The sequence below is a fragment of the Neopelma chrysocephalum genome, unplaced genomic scaffold (genome assembly GCF_003984885.1).
Source record: "Neopelma chrysocephalum unplaced genomic scaffold, ASM398488v2 Primary Assembly neopelma1_23, whole genome shotgun sequence".
NCBI classification, from domain to species: domain Eukaryota; kingdom Metazoa; phylum Chordata; class Aves; order Passeriformes; family Pipridae; genus Neopelma; species Neopelma chrysocephalum.
Window position 1 is genome coordinate 36,429,679 of NW_020897691.1, and position 15,939 is coordinate 36,445,617.

A 15,939-nucleotide genomic window follows, 5' to 3' on the forward strand; every position below is an offset into this window, starting at 1 on the left:
TCCTCTAATAGCAAATCTACCATGGGTGGAGAAAGTTTCTGTTGTGTCAGAAGCTGCTCGACACAAAGCCGCTGCCTCCCCCGCTTCACTGCTCATTTCTGCCTCAACTCCTCCTCCTCCAAATCCCTTCCTCCCCCAGGATGAACCAAACAGCAAGAGCAGTTTTTGCAGAGCTAATCCAAGTCAGGCTAAAAGCTTCCAGGAGGGGTTAGGAACAAATAGCTGGGGCTGCTGGCAGAGGCTAGAGGAAAATGTTAAATAATAATAAAAAGCAGCTATCATCTATAAAAGGATGACTGGCTACTGTTTAACAATCCTACCTGTGACCAGGATGATACTAGTACTAAAACCAGGAATATCAGTGATGGCAAGTGCCTGGAAAACATTACATTTAAGCACGAAGGCTCTTAAAGTATCAGTTCCCAACATCCCTCTGACGTACAGCTATCAGGCCACTCAGAGTACCTAGATATATGAAGCAATTGAAAGGACACATACTGTAATTACAGGGATATACAGATATGCACATTTCAACTTTAACTTTAGAGCAATAAATCTTTGCTAGGTAGATAAATCTTTGGCTGGTAAGAGAGGACTCCTGCAGCCAGTTCCTGTAAAGTAAAAGTGCTCTCACATTAATAAGCTTTTAAAGTGAATAGTTCCATTGATTTTGGTGGGGTTCCTTCCTAAGGTGAAGGTTGTAAGGTTTCTTAAGAAGAAATCTGACTGGGATACATTTTTTAGAATGTATTTTAGGCACATTTGTAGTAAAATTTACTAACTTTTCCAAACAGAGGGTTCAGTGTGTTCCTTCTTCATTATTAAACCAGTGATCTACAACAGACAGCATTTTTCTACAGAGTAGTCCTTGATACATTTACTGCCAGCAGGTAAGACATGATGGTTTTACTAACAAAAACTTGCCGAAAACGGAGTGTATGTATCTTCAGAGTTTACCACTGTATAGTCGAAGGATTGAATTGATCTGCTTTTTACTTGTGCAAGAGGTTGCCTTAGCCACAGCAGAATTGCTTAGAAGCTCCAAGTCCATTTCAGACTGTAACATCTCTCTGACTGGCACTTGATGCCATCAGAAGAAGATATAAAACCCACAAAAATATTCAGATGTTTTGCCAGCCACTGTCAGCTAACAGCTGGCTTGTGTTCCGGAAAACTTAACTCTGAATGTCTGTCCTTCTGCAAACGTGTTATCCTTTTAAAAATTCATCTGCCTCCAAAGTATTGTGGCAACAGTACCCTCATGTTAATATGTAATGCAAAAAAATCCTTGTACTGACTTTTTCTTTCCATACTGTGAAGGGTAAGCACCAATATTAAACCTACCCTTCCTCTGCCATTTTTCTGTGCTTCTCTCTTAGAAAGGATAGTCATGTCTGCCACCTCTCCTTTGCATGGAAACCTTTCCACACTTCCAGCCATTTCTGTTACCCATCCTTGTTACCTATTTATTTCTCCCACAGTTATGTTCAGGTAAGCAGGTCTAGCTCAACCAAGGCATGGACTATTTCCTAGTATTCCCCTGCCAGTCTATATGTAGAGGATGGCATTCATCTTACCTCAGTGCCAACAAGCTCTTTGGATTGCTTTTCCTACTCTCTAGACAGTCTGTGACCCTGAGGGGCTCAGTTACTGGTTGAGGCTATTTAGACAACACAAATAATTAACCCTTATCCAGCTGAATCCTCCAGGTCTAGCTGAACTCAGCAAGGCTTAAGTTAAACTCAGTGAGGTTCAGGAAGCTCAGTGGCTTGCAGGATTGACTCTTTTTTATCTCTTAAGTACTTTCCCAATTTAGCAGTAGTTCAGAAGAGGCTGTGGGATTTGTATCATTATAGGTGACAGCCCTTGGGAGCTTTGAGGAAAGGGCCGCAGGGTATAGTCCCCTCTTTCACTTGAGCAATGAGGTGACTCCCCTGGAAATCATTTCTTTCAGTGCCCTATTAGTATTCTGACACACTGCTCATCCTATTCAAAATTACCTCGTCATTGGTGCCTTTACTAACTGTCATAAGCATGAACGGGACATTAACAAGCAATTCATTAGCTCTGCTCTGTTCCAACACTCTATCCACAGCTGCTAAGGAAGGGTTTTCTTCTATATGGGACAGAGCCTGCCCTAGAAACATACATAAAGATGTACGCACCTCTAACTAGGTGGCCTAGGGACCACAATATTATTTTCCCCAGTGTTGCCCCCAGAGCAAGATCAGGTGCATTTCTCCCCTGAGTCAGAAAAAGGCAGGGAAAGCAACGAAGATAAGAGGACTGTCAAGGACATGGGCAGGACAGGGACAGAAAAGTCTTTTTGTAATTTTATTAGAGCTGCGGAAATAACTGTTTTTCTCTGTTTGCTTTTACAATAATAACTGTTTGGGCATGAAGAAATACTCATTTTTAGTTTCTTTTTATCTTACTTGCATTCTACATCCAGTTTAGATTAATTCTGATCCTAAAGTGAAATTTCTTCTATTTGTTTCTCTCTTCAAGGTTGTGGTGCCTTGCATGCCCTACCTGACTCAAGTCATCCTACAAGAAGGCTTACTTATATGTCTTCTTTCATTTTGTTTTTGTTTCTATGCAATACGATCTGTAGGAAATCTGGATATGCCTTTTTATTTGAGAAGAGGAAACTTCTTCTCCGAGGCATTCTCTGTGCTTGAATACTTCAAAGAGTGGAGTATAAAAGCAGTTACATAGAAGCACAATCCAGAGTTATCCTCTGCCAAAAACACCATCTCATCTCTCTAGCTGTAACAGACCATACACGGGGGAAGCAGCCTTCACCCTCTGCTCTACAAGCACGACTCAAAAGGAGAACCATGGAGACATCATCTTGACGTTATGTGGGATTAAGAGAGCTAATCCAAGAAATCATCACATGCAAAGGATTCTTTGGATCAGATAAAATCTCAGATTGGTATAATTTTCTTTAAAATGTGCTCTGCAGACAGAGCATTTTCTGAGGCATCATTTAGCCACTTCCTAATGGTACTGCACAGGGGTAGCTGCAGGTTTACGCACAGTAGAGGTCAACATCCATCTGCAATGAACTCTAGAGTCATAATGAAGAACAGTTCAGAAATCGGTTTCCTGGTCTTTACCTAGAGAACGAGGAACATGGGTTTGGGACCTGGCTCCTAACTAGACATCATAAATAACTACGTACAAAAGCAGAAAAAAAATCTACTTCCATGAGTTAAGCACATACTTTAGGAATAAATTAATTACTCTGTTTTTTCATCTCCTGCCAATAAAAGGGGACTTACTTTGAGTATGATGCACACAAGTCTCCAACAGAGCCGCTCAATTTTTACAAAGAACTGTTGGATTATGTCAGCAAAATCCACCAGCTCATTGACTCCAGGTTTGTTGGAGCTGCCAGATCCTGTGTGCTGGCTTCCAAGCGGGGAATCACATCCTGGAGAACAGAAGCCTGCAAGACTACCCACAGGAACAAGAGGTATCCCATGGTAGGGACCTCAGCAAGGTCATTCCTTTGGAGATCAAGCGTGCTGTTAGAGCAGCTCTGCAAGACATTCACCTGCCTGCAGCGGATGTAAAACACTGCAGCCCCTCAAGCGTTGGTGTGACTACATTGCAGGGCCAGTGGAACTGCGCTACCTCTTCAAAACATGGCAGCGCAAGTCCCAGAGATTTGCAGTGGGATTTCTGTCCCTAAATCACACACGCTCTGCCAGCAATTGGGTCTCTAATTTCTAATGAAGTGCTTAGTTCTCTTGAAACCTGCATTAAAGATTTCAGTGCCTTTGATGCGAGTAGCTTCTTTGGCAGCTCCGGCAGAAACACCTGAAGCACCGAGCTCTTCGTACGGACAGGCTCCTTCAGGGCGGCGGACATCGCCCACGGCCGACATCTGACGGCTCGCAAGCCCGCTGCAAGAGTTGTCGCTCCCCACCCATCACTCCACGGGGAGAAGCGGCCCGGGCGGGCTCCGGCCCCTCTCTCTGTCCCGGCTGCGCGCCCCGAGGAGCCGCCACCGGGCGCAGCCAGCGGCGAGGCCCCTGCCCGGAGCGCGGCTGACACCTTGTGGCTGCGGGTCCGCACGGCCGCCCCGGGCCGCGGGCAGCCACAGCCGCCGGCGGCGGCTTCTCTGGGCCGGGCGGGGACGGGGCGGCGGCGGGACGGGCGTAGAGGGGTCCTGTCGGCCGCCCATCCCGCCCCGGGGCAGGTTTCCGGCAGGAGCCGGCGGTGCCGCCAGGCGGCGCCCGGAGCCGAGCGGTCCTGGAGGCGGGCGGGGGCGGTGGCGGGCGCCGTAGTCAATTCGGCTCAATTCCTCCGGGAGCATCCCAGCCGCTGCCCGCCTCCCCAGCTCCGCCACCGCGCACACGGAAAGGCTCAGTGTTGACTCAAATCGTTCGGCGCCAAAAATGGGACGTGGGAAAATGCGCGTTGTGTCAGCAGGACGCGGGAGCGGGGCCTCTCTCTGCCTGGCAGTGCCTTCACAATGCTGCTGCTTTTCCCCCTACCTTTTCTTTGAACCACACCTTCCTGATGCTCCAGTGGCAGTCTGCACCGCAAGGCGTCCTGGAGGGCGTTAACCACAAAGATCGTTTGTGTCTGGCTTGTCAGGTTCAGAAAGCACAAAATGTGGCTTTTTTCAGCAGAGAAATAGCATGTTCTTTGGACAAAAGAGTGTGGTTAAGAGTGAGCTGTGCCATCCTCCAGCTCTTCGGTGTCCTGCTGAGAGCTGCTGGTTTTTCTTTTCCTCATTATTTACCACCGGCATCTGTAATTTAAAAAAAAAAAAAAAAATTCTTGGAAGTGTCACCATTATATTTCCCTGCTTTGCATTCGGAGTGCAGGAGCAGTGCAGACTGTGGTAATGAGGCTGTTTGGCTGTCCTGGCCCAGCTGGAGTGAGTGGCAGAGCCTGGCAGAGCTGGCTAGCAAATTCTGGAGGCATCATGAACTCAGGTGATTGCCAGACTCTGAGGTGAAGTTACAGAGGGGCCTCATCTTACTTCACTCATGCGGCGTTTCATTAAAGGACTTTGCACCAATCAAAATGATGGAGCATAGGCCAGCATGTTGGCTCTGCAGGCTAATTAGTCTCTCAGACCTTCTGCTCCTCTGGAAGTCCCAGCCCGGCTGGGCAGGACAGGGCTTTGTGTTGCTCATGTCAAGTGGCCAGGTTCCACATCTGTGGTGCTGGTATTTCACTGGTCTGTGGGGCTCTCATTTGGCCTATAAACCGCAAACATCTGCTGGGGTTATGGTCGGCTTGTTGGCTGATTTCAGCAGGGGTGGTGACCTGCTGTACTAGTCAATCAGTTCTGGAAGAGCAAACTGGATGCAATGCGTAGGAGTTTGAGAGAGCAGAAAAAGCACTCAGGCAGTCAAAACCAAAAACTGGGTAAAAAAAAAAAAGTCTGTGGAAATGGTAAAATGCTGCAGCTTAATAGCCTAGGAAAAGTGCACACCTGTGCCCAGGTTTCCATGGTGTTTTCCACACATTTTCTCCCTCGACAGCTAGATATTTTTTTTTAATGCATGTTGACAGTCAAACGTGTTAGTTTATCAATGCACTAAGATAAGCAAAAATCTAGAGTCACTTAAAATGAAGTAAATTATGAGAGGAAAATGTACGCCTACACCGATAAAGTACTCTTAATTAATTTAGTCAAGGAATAGTTTATTTTAAATTGATATAACAGAAATAAATTCACCATAATAGCCCAGATCACACTGACATCTTCAGCTCTTAATGCAGATGTCATGTGCATCTCAGAGAAATGTCATCATAGTTTGGCAGTCTGAGGAATGCCGTATATATAAGAGACTAACTCTGTTCTCTATCACAGCAGGGTCGGCTGGAAGAATTTCACCAACCCTTCCCTCCGCTTTCTTTGGATTGACAGAGATGGAAACTAAGACAGGAACGGACTGTCAAAGCTCTCAGCATTCATCCTCATTTCTTTGAAAAAAGAAGTCCCTGCCACTGCTCTGATTCGCCTCTCTCCTCTGCCAGCGTAGATCAGGACTGATTCTGGAGGATTTGCACTAGCTGACAACAGAGCTGTCCTTTCTTAAGTGAAACATACATAGTTCTTTCCATGTAAATTCAGTTTAGATGCGGCAGTTTGGGTGCTGTTGAAGCGACTTATCCCACCAGTTATTCTATAGTCTCACTGAGCATTTATTTCCAGGGCAAGCAGGGTAGTACATGCCGAGAAGGCATGGATGGAACACAACTCTGTGTAAATAATACGTTAGGCCTGAATTGGACCAATTTCTGCTGGCAAAACAGACTCTTTGTTCAGGAACTTTGTCCAGATGGGACTTCCAGCAAATGAAAGTATTTTATAGTGCAACCTTGCAAACTACTTAGGGATTTTGAAATTAAAGAAATAAAAGCAAAGATACTGTTCCTGTTCCTCAATATCTGGTAATTTCCCATGGGCATAGATGGCAAGAGAAAGATCTCTTTTCTTGTGGTTGCATACCCTGCTATTTCAGGGATGTCACTCACTGGACTGCATTACAAAAAACATTTAATGAATCTCCCCTTGGGTTTGCATTCCTGGAGAAAGCCACAGCAGCCCAGATTGCAACTCATAGCAACCTAACTGCTTCTTGAGGCCATTCTTAACCTGCTGGGCAACCTCCTCACGTCTCCCTAAAATGCATATGAGTGCTCGTACCCCTTAGGAGCCCTCAAAAAGCCGAGCCAGAGTATCTGTCAGCATGTGTCCCTCTCAAAAGACAAAGGCTGGACAGGAGCAATGTGAAAGACTTCTGAAAAAACAGTCTACAAACTTGTGAACTTCATGTTCAGTGAAATATATACATTTTTTTTAATCAACCGTTGTAAGTATTAGAGTAGGGAATTAGATTCTCTATGGTGGGAAAATTATTGCTTTCTATCAAATTCTCACAGATTTTCCGATGAGAGCTAATGTGTCTCACTGATAGTGTGTGGCTATCAGACGCAAGGAAAATTATCTAATTTATAGCCAGTATTGAGAAAGCTACCAGCAGCAGAATAAAATAGTTCTCCATATGGTACCATAAAGCTTCCAAAAACTGTAGTTAAAGAAAACAATGCTCGTAGAGAAATTCTCCTTTCATATATCAAGGAAGGGGTTACGGCAACAAGGCTAGTAAAGACTCACAAGAAGGAACAATGTCTTTGATTGTCTTAGATGAATTTATAGCTTTTATGTACAGGATTACAAGTATTAGATGCATCTTTATGCTAACAGGGCTCATGTTTTGAAGTACAAGAAAACTCTACAGCCACATTCTGTGGAGGCTTCCACAGTTTGCCAAATGGAAAAACATTTGGAGGTTTGGAAAAATCTTGCACATAAATTACTAAAGGCACGAAGCGCCTGAAAGATGGATGAAATCAGAAGCCAAGGAAAAGCAGTGTGTGTGCCAAAGAACAAAAAAAACCATGTAATGATTTCTTTTAATGACTCTCCTGCAAAATGGAGAGCAAGCTTCCAGGGCATGTCGTATTCTCATAAAAGCAGCTTGCATGGGTGAGGAGAAATACTCTGTAAGTGGTCAGACCAAGACCCAATTTTTCATCCTTTCTGCACGTAGCTCTCCATTGATTATGTTAAGTGCTACCCACTGGTTAAAAACACAGCAAGCTCATTGTCTCTGCCTGTGGCAAAGGGCAGCCACACACTTGCTAATTTCCTGATTTATGACACCCTATAGAAGGAATTGAAAGTGGGCACAAGGCGGGGACACACACACACGATTAGAACAGAGGGAGATCAGGAAGTTTGTGATAAAGGAAAGGCAGGCTCTCGTCTGACATGTGATCTCTCTTTTGGCTTGAAGTAAACCTGCTCCTTCAAGGCTATGCCATCAACAGGGCCTGGCTCAAGTTTCACCACTAAATCTGAGTCAACAATCTCTAATCTGGACACTGGGCTCAGGATTCAGGCTCAAGTTGCAGTTGGAAGCAGACAACAGGGACATGGGGAGGTGGGGGCTGGGGGGAGTGCTGAGAGGAGGAAAAAGACAATCTTTGTTTCGCACTTGATTGTCCACATAAGGCTGAACTGAGACCATGTGTCTTTTTTTTTTTTTGTCATCTCCAAGATAAAACTTCACACCTCTCTGGCCTTGAAGTTGCCTTCCTGACACTTACATTAAGTACAGAAGATATATGTCTGAGAATGGGGGACATAAGTTTGTGGAGCAGCTCAGATTTGGAGTTCTTTTCATCTTTCTGACATGTGATACCGTGACATAAGCTGCCTGCAGTGGGGTTGCTATGCAGATATACAGTTTCTGAAAAGTTACACCAGGAAAACTAAAACCTACCGATGGATTTAGCATTTCACAAAGAAGGGGGATAAAATGTGTGGCAGTTAGACTCATAAGCTAAAAAAGGTGAATTAAACTTTCATGAAAACAATCTCCCTAAAAAAACCCCCAGGATCAATAAGTATAAAAGTATCCTGTTGCAATCCTAGCCTTTGGGCTGCTGGCTTAATCCTGCTACTGTATATAATAAAGGAGACCCTGTGTGTTTAATGGCAGGGACAGAAAGAAGTGGGAAATACTTGAGTACTGTTCCTCCTAATTTCACCCTCTTCCCTTTCTTTGTTGCTGCCTTACCATGATTTTATTTTGAAAAATAAAGACTAGAATAAAAAATATGTTGTCTGAGGCTTCCAGCCAAAAATGTGCCAGCACTTTCCCTTCCCACCCCCCCCCCCCCCCCCAACCCCCTCTGCCCACAACCCTCACAAAAAACTATTTTTGTTTTGAAGATCTCCGGGTCCTTCGTTCTCTTTCCTAACCCCTAACACAGGAAATTATTTTATAATTCACATTATTAAGGAATTCAACTCATGCTCCCCCCCTCTTTCCATCCTGTTCCCTGGATGTCAACTGACAGTAAGCCTGTGGGCTGGCACCTATCCTCTCTGACCCGCTTGTGTCAGATCCTCTACCTGACCCTGCCAGTAAATCATCTTGCCGCACCTCTTGTGAAGTGTGCAGGCGGCAGCCAGCTTTCCCCAGCATCCAACCGTGCTGCAGTGCCCGGGCGCCTGCTTAGCCTTATGCTTAGAAAGATACCCATGAGCTATATAGTGGGCTGCTCCCGAGTTGTGTGTGTGTGTGTGTGTGTGTGTCCCCTAAACATTATGTTTCATATAATGCTTGTCACGCCAAAGACCACGCTAGCAATTGGGATGCAATAAATCAATCTCCTTTGGCTAGAGCTGGAAACCACATCTCCTGAGATACTCCAGAGGGATAGGACAGGTAGTGTGAAGGGCCAGCATCACACAGCACGTGGGGCAGACCTGCTGATGCAATTCAGCCATCCTGGCACACTCCCCTGCTCCAAAGCTGACTGGGGGATGCTGCCAGCACGGCTGCCCCAAGGAGTTCTTTGGCTGCCTGCCCTGCTGTGCTGAGGGCCCAGGAAGTGTGAAGGAAGGCATGGCTGCAGCAGGCTGAGGAGAACTCCGAGAGCTGGCTTAGGGAAGGTTCCCTTTGCTTCAGAGATGGGCTCTGTAGGGAGTCAGTATTTACTGCAGCAACTCTAAAGCCCTTTAGGGAGGAGAAGTAGATGCCCTTGTTCCAGGAGAAAGCCACAAGCCCGAACTGGAGGGCTGTGCTTCCTCTTCCCAGTACTGCAGGTATTGTATTTGCGCCTCTTTCCTGAGAAGTGAAGAGAACCTCTCCTGCCTTTCTTGGCGTAGCTTGTGTCCCAGTAGACAAGCTGGGAGAGATTGTATCACACTGATCCTGGCCTGGGACATGGGAAGGGACAACAGCCTCTCTCAACAACTTCTTTTGCATGTGCCTATGTGGGCTTGATTCCTTCAGCTGAAGACGGAGACTGAAGCAGAGTCTCCTGGTCCCTCTGCAAATCCCCTGAGGACAACAATTTTCTGGAAAAGAAGGCAACATTGCTTCTTCCTCAAGCCTTTTTCTTTTACTAAATAGATCCAGCAAGGTCTTTCAAAGAAAAAGTAGGCCTGCTGAGAGGTGGGAATCACAACACATCTCTGTTCTCAGCTATCTTATTAGATAATAGTAACCAAGCTTTCCTCCCCAGTTGGTGCAGCATCCCACCTGCAAGTATGGGCTGCCTGGATGCCAGAGAGCCCAATGCAGGAGGAGCAGGTGAGGCTGCCCCTTATCCTGTGACAGTCAAGTACCTGAGCTTGTGTGTGGGTAGGGACACACAACTTTTAGATGCTTGCATCATTTGTAAGGAAAGGTCCTGGCTGCTTCTCTGTGTCTTGCATATTCTTGGAAAACTTATTTCAGTAGTGCAGTGGGTGAAGTGGCTGGGAACTTACCTTCTTCAGCAGGTAGGTGATGCTTTGAAGACCAGGGAACAGCTTTGAGAAAAGAGGCTGTCAGCGGCCTAAGTTACTCTTTTTTTTTCCCCCTATGGCCAGGTCTGTTCCTCAGTGTCATAGAGGTTCAAGTCTCAACAAGGCTTGACTGGCCAACATGATAGGCTGAGGGGCAGCCCTGTATCAGATACCGTGTCTCCTTTGGAGGTGTTGCAGTGTCCTGCAGCCAGCATCCATTGCACCTCTGAGGGGTTATGCTCCCACCATTCCTGGAAGCAAACAGCCAGGAGCAGCTGTTCAGCTGTGTTTTTCACAGTTCTGTGTTTTGCTGGTGTGTCCTATGTTTTCTGGAAAATGTCCCAGTGTTGCTCAAGGTAGCAATGCATTTCCTTGCCCAGTACCACATAAAGGACAAATAAAATGTGTGCAAGCCTATGTAAAGATGTTCTACTCATTCCAAAACATTCAAGCAGTTATGATCAATATGAAGCAAATTCAACTCAATTCCTGACTCTCCCTCTGCTGCCTGAGTACCACCTTTCCCTATTTACAGATCCCAAACATCATGACAGCTTCGGGTGGGAGTAGAAGACAAGGCAACTTAAGAGACTGCTTCTTTTCTGAGTTACACCTCTATAAATCCAGAGCAATTCCAGGGGAATCCACCTGAACCAGCCTCAGCAAATCTGCTCTTAGTTTGAGCACAGAATGTTTGTCATAGTTGTTATTAAATGATGCTTTTACATATTCCAGGCCTATTTTTAAAACAAAGGCAATGAAGTTAGGGCATCCAGTTCTATATATGGACACTCCAAATGGCACTGAAATGCCTCATGCCTGTGTTTGGCTGAGTGTTGATTTGGGTGTCCAAATATGGACCTCAGAATGGGATATATCACTTGGATAAGCATCCTTGCAAATTTGGCTCACAGCACTTATTTGAAAAAAGCAAATTTATTTCTATAATTTAGCATGGAAAAAGCACAAATTGTTTTCATTTTGAGGGACATCCTTATTCATGGAATTGGGCCACTCAAAAACTGTCATGTGTAGTAGTTCTGAAAAAAAAATAAAGCCCTCAAAATCATCTAAGAAAACACAGCAGGAAATTAATGCAGAGCATTTGCAGCACACAGACCCCCTCTTATCACAAGGGCAAAATTCACGCTGACAATGAGAATTTAGTGCTAGCAGAAGGACCCGTGCAGCTTGATCACAGCAAACTCCTCCTCTGCCCCAGCAGTGTGAAGGGATGCACGCAGAGGTGGCTGCTTAGAGGCCTGAGGCAAAGCTGCTTCTCTCTGCTCACGAAGACAATCTCTGCATCTCAAATCTGTGCATGTGCAAGAGCTGGAGTGATGGCTGTTGCACGCAGGAACCTTCCCCTGTATCTCCCAGTGCATCAGGATTTTCTTTGGCTCCTTGGTAGTGAGTTCTCCAGGAAAGAGCTTGGCTTGACTATTAGGTCTTAGTAAGTAATAAATAACATCAGCAGCAAGCAAGCACTGTTCTGCAAGTTTGCTGGGTCCCCACTAATTGCAAAGGACCTTTACATCCCTTGTGTAATTCCATTCATTTTGTTGGCATCATACAAGGGATGGATTTGGCCTCAAAAATAAAGCAGGTTTCTCTTGCATAATGTATCGTACCATTTGGTCTAAATTTTCCTCAAGGTTTATGTGTACTTGGATATTTCTCCCCATATATGCAGCTGGAGATATTTTTAAAATAACAAACAATGAACTGATTCAGCTGTCCAAAGCAGTTGTTCACATTCTGAATTTTGGGGTAAGTTGTTAAGAAAGTGTAAAGCGGGCAAATTTTCAGGAAAGCTAAGGTAAGTTTGTGATCATTGGAAATGTGTGAAGTCAGCTCCAGCCTCGATCACTTTCTCTACCTCTGCTGTCCTGATGATTTTTGACAAGCTGATTCCATTTCTGGGGAAAAAAAAACCAACAAAAAAACAAAAACAAAAACAAAACCAAACCAAACCAAAACAAAAAAAAAAACCCAAACCAAAAAAACCCCAGTTCACCAGAGAGAAAGATTTCTCTACAGAGTCTGTTGTTTTTCAGAAAAGTGAAAATGTGTGCTAACAATTCTGGACCACTGACAAAAGCAAAATCAACACACACAGCCTTCGTTTTACAGCCAAGTTCATATGAATAAATAGAGATGCAGCAAGCTGTTTACAGGGAGACAAGCTTTACTCTACATGCCCTTCCAAGCAGGCATACTTAGGCTGTTGTTGTTTGCCTTACATGGCTGGTTAACGAAACCATCTAATAGTTCCAGAGCTCAACGGACATTTCCAATCCCTACATCAGCAGCGCTGGCTGTGCTGGCCAAGAGCTGAGAACCAAACACTATTGTGTAAGGTAGTTGTTGCAGAGGTCTGGGGGCACTTGGGAGGAGTTTGGTGCTTTGAAGAACCTGTGATTTCAGGGGGAGCTCATACACGGAAAAGCCCCATCCTCACAAAAGGTAGGCAGAACACACTCTGTACACTGCCACAGGTGCAGCATGAGCAAACTGTGCTTAGATAGATCCCCTTGAAATGAACGAAGCTGCAGCAAGTGCATCTATGCATGGGCCTTCTCCAAGATCAGGACCTAACTCTGCACTATGGTGAGTGCATGGTTTTTTCTCCCCATGCCTTAAACACCTCAGAAACAGAGAACTGTCAAGGGAGGCATGAAGATGGAAGGGACATAGATACAACTTTCAAGAACACTTACCCATATTTTTCTAAGACTTCAGACTGAGGGGGTCTTTGTCTGTGATTAGGCAGGTAGAGGAATGAATAATACCACATGCACAAAGAGGAAAAAAAAATAAAACAACAGCACATTTAAGTGCATTTTTTTTCTTGGTGATTTATTTTGTTTTAATAAATCTGACACCAGTCAGGGAGAGAGAAAAGAGTTGCAAGCCCAAAAGGAAAGCAGAGCACACTGAGGGTGCTTCAGATTCTTGCCCTCTTTAAGATGTTTCATTGGGATGTTTTTGAGCTCTCTCCTTAGACTCAGGAGTTGTTGGATTCCCTCCCCACCCCCCTTTTTTTTGTTGGTTTTTGTTTGTTTGTTTGTTTTTTTAAAAAGCGAGCTTACTCGCCCGGTGTGATTTCCAAGCTTTCACAGCTCTAATAAATAAGGAGCACCTGTAAAACAGTAGCTTGACTTAAGTGAAACTGTACAAAGGAAAATATAGAAATACAGTATATACATAGTGCTCATAGTGCACCATCACTACAAGGCTCTGGTTCAACTGACTCTGCTGCCCTGCTCCCAACACTGCTGACACAGACACTGCTCCTGCAAACTGCTCCTCACTTCCCCACAGCAGCCTTATAGAAAAGGTGTACTCTGAACACTCAAGAGTGAACAATTGCTTTATTTGAGTTAGTAAACAGTTACACTGAATCACAAGGTGATCTGAAATATTTTTTAGGGTTTTTTCTCTCTTTTTGATTTTTGTGGGGTTTTTATGGGTTGCTTTTTTTTTTTTTTAACTTTTATTTTTTTGGCTTTTTTTTGGCTTTTTTTTTTATTTGTCGGAATGGGATACTCCACGACTCTCTTACCAATTCAGTGCCAGTATAACATGCTCTAGTGTACTTTTGGACTCTTGGCTACAACTGTACAAGTGCACACAAGTAAATTCTACCCTGTTATCCTCCACCCACTGATTGAGGATCAAATTGCACATTTCTCTTAACCATGACAGGAGAAAGCAAACAGTGAAACAGAATCATGGGGGATCTTTCTCACTTTACCCTTGTTTTCATTGGTTTGTCCATACCATTCTAATTATCATGAAAGGGCTATGCATATGGAGAGATTGTCTCACTGCCTTCCTGGATCACTGAAAACCATCAGGGTTGAAATTTCATCCAAGTCTTTCGTGACGCCCAGCAAATATTCCCCTCAGATTATTTTACACCTTGAGGGAATTTTGGTCTTTAGTTCAACACTCTTGCTCTGTTCCCAAATGGGGCGCTATTTAGGGGAATTTAAAGAGAAAGTTGAGAAGAATAAACATTTACTGAGTTCTCTTGGCATTCAGTCTCTGAAAAACCACAGTATAAACTATTCATGCTGCTTCTTACATCTGTCAAATCAAAAATTAAAAGCCATAAAAGTGTAACACTGAAAATATGGCATTAGAAAGGATAAAGGTGGCCTTTGTAAAAATAACAAGGAAAGCATATTAGCCAATAAAATATTCTAACTCTTCATTTAAAAGTGCATCATGGGTAGGACAGAGATGACTCTGAAGTGTTGCTACTCCAGTATTACCCCTTTCCCCCATCAAAACTTGAATAGGTCCAAAACCATACAATGCAAATCACGATTCTTAGTGTAGCAGCAAAACCACAGCAGTTTTTCAAAGGGAAAAAAAAAATAAAAAAAAATCCATATCATTGTCCAGTCTCAAATATCTGAACTTCGAAGTCAGTGAGGGAAAAGTACCTATGTTGGTCCATGTGGTTTTTGAAACCCGGGTGAAAAATCCCCCCCAGCAAGAAACCAAGAGGAAAAAGAGTTCCAAGAGGAGAAGAGGGGTGGTCGCAGGAATGCTGAGCACACTGTGTGGGTCCATGATGTGCTGTCTTCTGGGTCAAAGGCACCCGTGGGACCGAGGCTTCCTCGGAGGGGCTTCATGACAGGAAGCTGCTTTCTTTGCTTGGACTTTTAGCCAGAGGGGGTGGTGAGCGGACCAGCTGGTGTCATTCGGTGGAGTGACATGGTTTGCTCTGCTCCCTTTCTCCATGCAAGGTACCCTGTCAGCAAGTGCTCCTGCAAAGCAGATAAGCAGAGGAGGTCAGGGCAAGCGGCAGGAGACTCATTGCAGGCAGGCTGGGCACTGCCTGAGTTCACATTCCACAAAGCCTCATACTGGACAGGCAGCCAGGATGAGGCAGAAGCTTTACAGAGCTGCAGTGTACTGCTCTCTTCACAGCACAGACAGGAAACTGGAGTGAGAAAAGGGGAAGCAATTGAATGAGGATCCCACAGCACCTGGGATGGGGATAGGACAGGGGATGTGCCAGGGCTCCCCAGAGGCACTGCACCGCATGGGGTGGTGCGTGGCTCCACATAGCTGATTGGTCTCATGAGGAAACTGGGACAGTACCCAGACACAGCTCCACTGTCATGTAAATAATCATCTCCCACTAACAGAATTAAATCTGTAGGGACTATTTATGCTACGCGTGCAAACTGAAGATGCCCCTCTTGGCCTTTCCCTAAATCCATAGTCCTATAAGGGAGAACTATATGCTCAGCACAGCAAAACAAGCTGCTATGAGTGAGGTTAGGCTGAAGTATCCCACAACCTCCTCAGTCTTCCCTTGGGATGATCTGCAACTTGCCTTGTACCACCACCACAACAGCTACAGCACCAGGGAGTCACAACCAGCAGAGCATGATGATTGGCACTGCCTAGCATGACAAACAGAATTAAAATAAAGGCATTTTAGGACCCAAAGCAGAAGTAGGCATTACTCTCACTAAGGTAAACGATTGCCAAGATCTGATATTTTCAATGTTGAACACGTATATTTCCATGGACAACAACAGACCCCTCCAGGTCCCGCTAGAGCAGATTACAGG

At 44.8% G+C, this 15,939-nt stretch overlaps 1 protein-coding gene across 3 annotated transcripts in view; it reads right to left on the reverse strand.

Annotated features, from left to right (window-relative positions):
- Positions 1 to 13,697: 13,697 nt before the first annotated feature.
- SOBP (sine oculis binding protein homolog) overlaps positions 13,698 to 15,939 on the reverse strand; it is a 115,665-nt gene continuing 113,423 nt past the window's right edge. For all 3 annotated transcript variants that reach the window (XM_027693841.1, XM_027693859.1, XM_027693850.1), the window contains one exon: positions 13,698 to 15,123. The gene's annotated coding sequence lies outside the window, so the exon portion shown is untranslated. The remainder of the gene's footprint in view (positions 15,124 to 15,939) is intronic.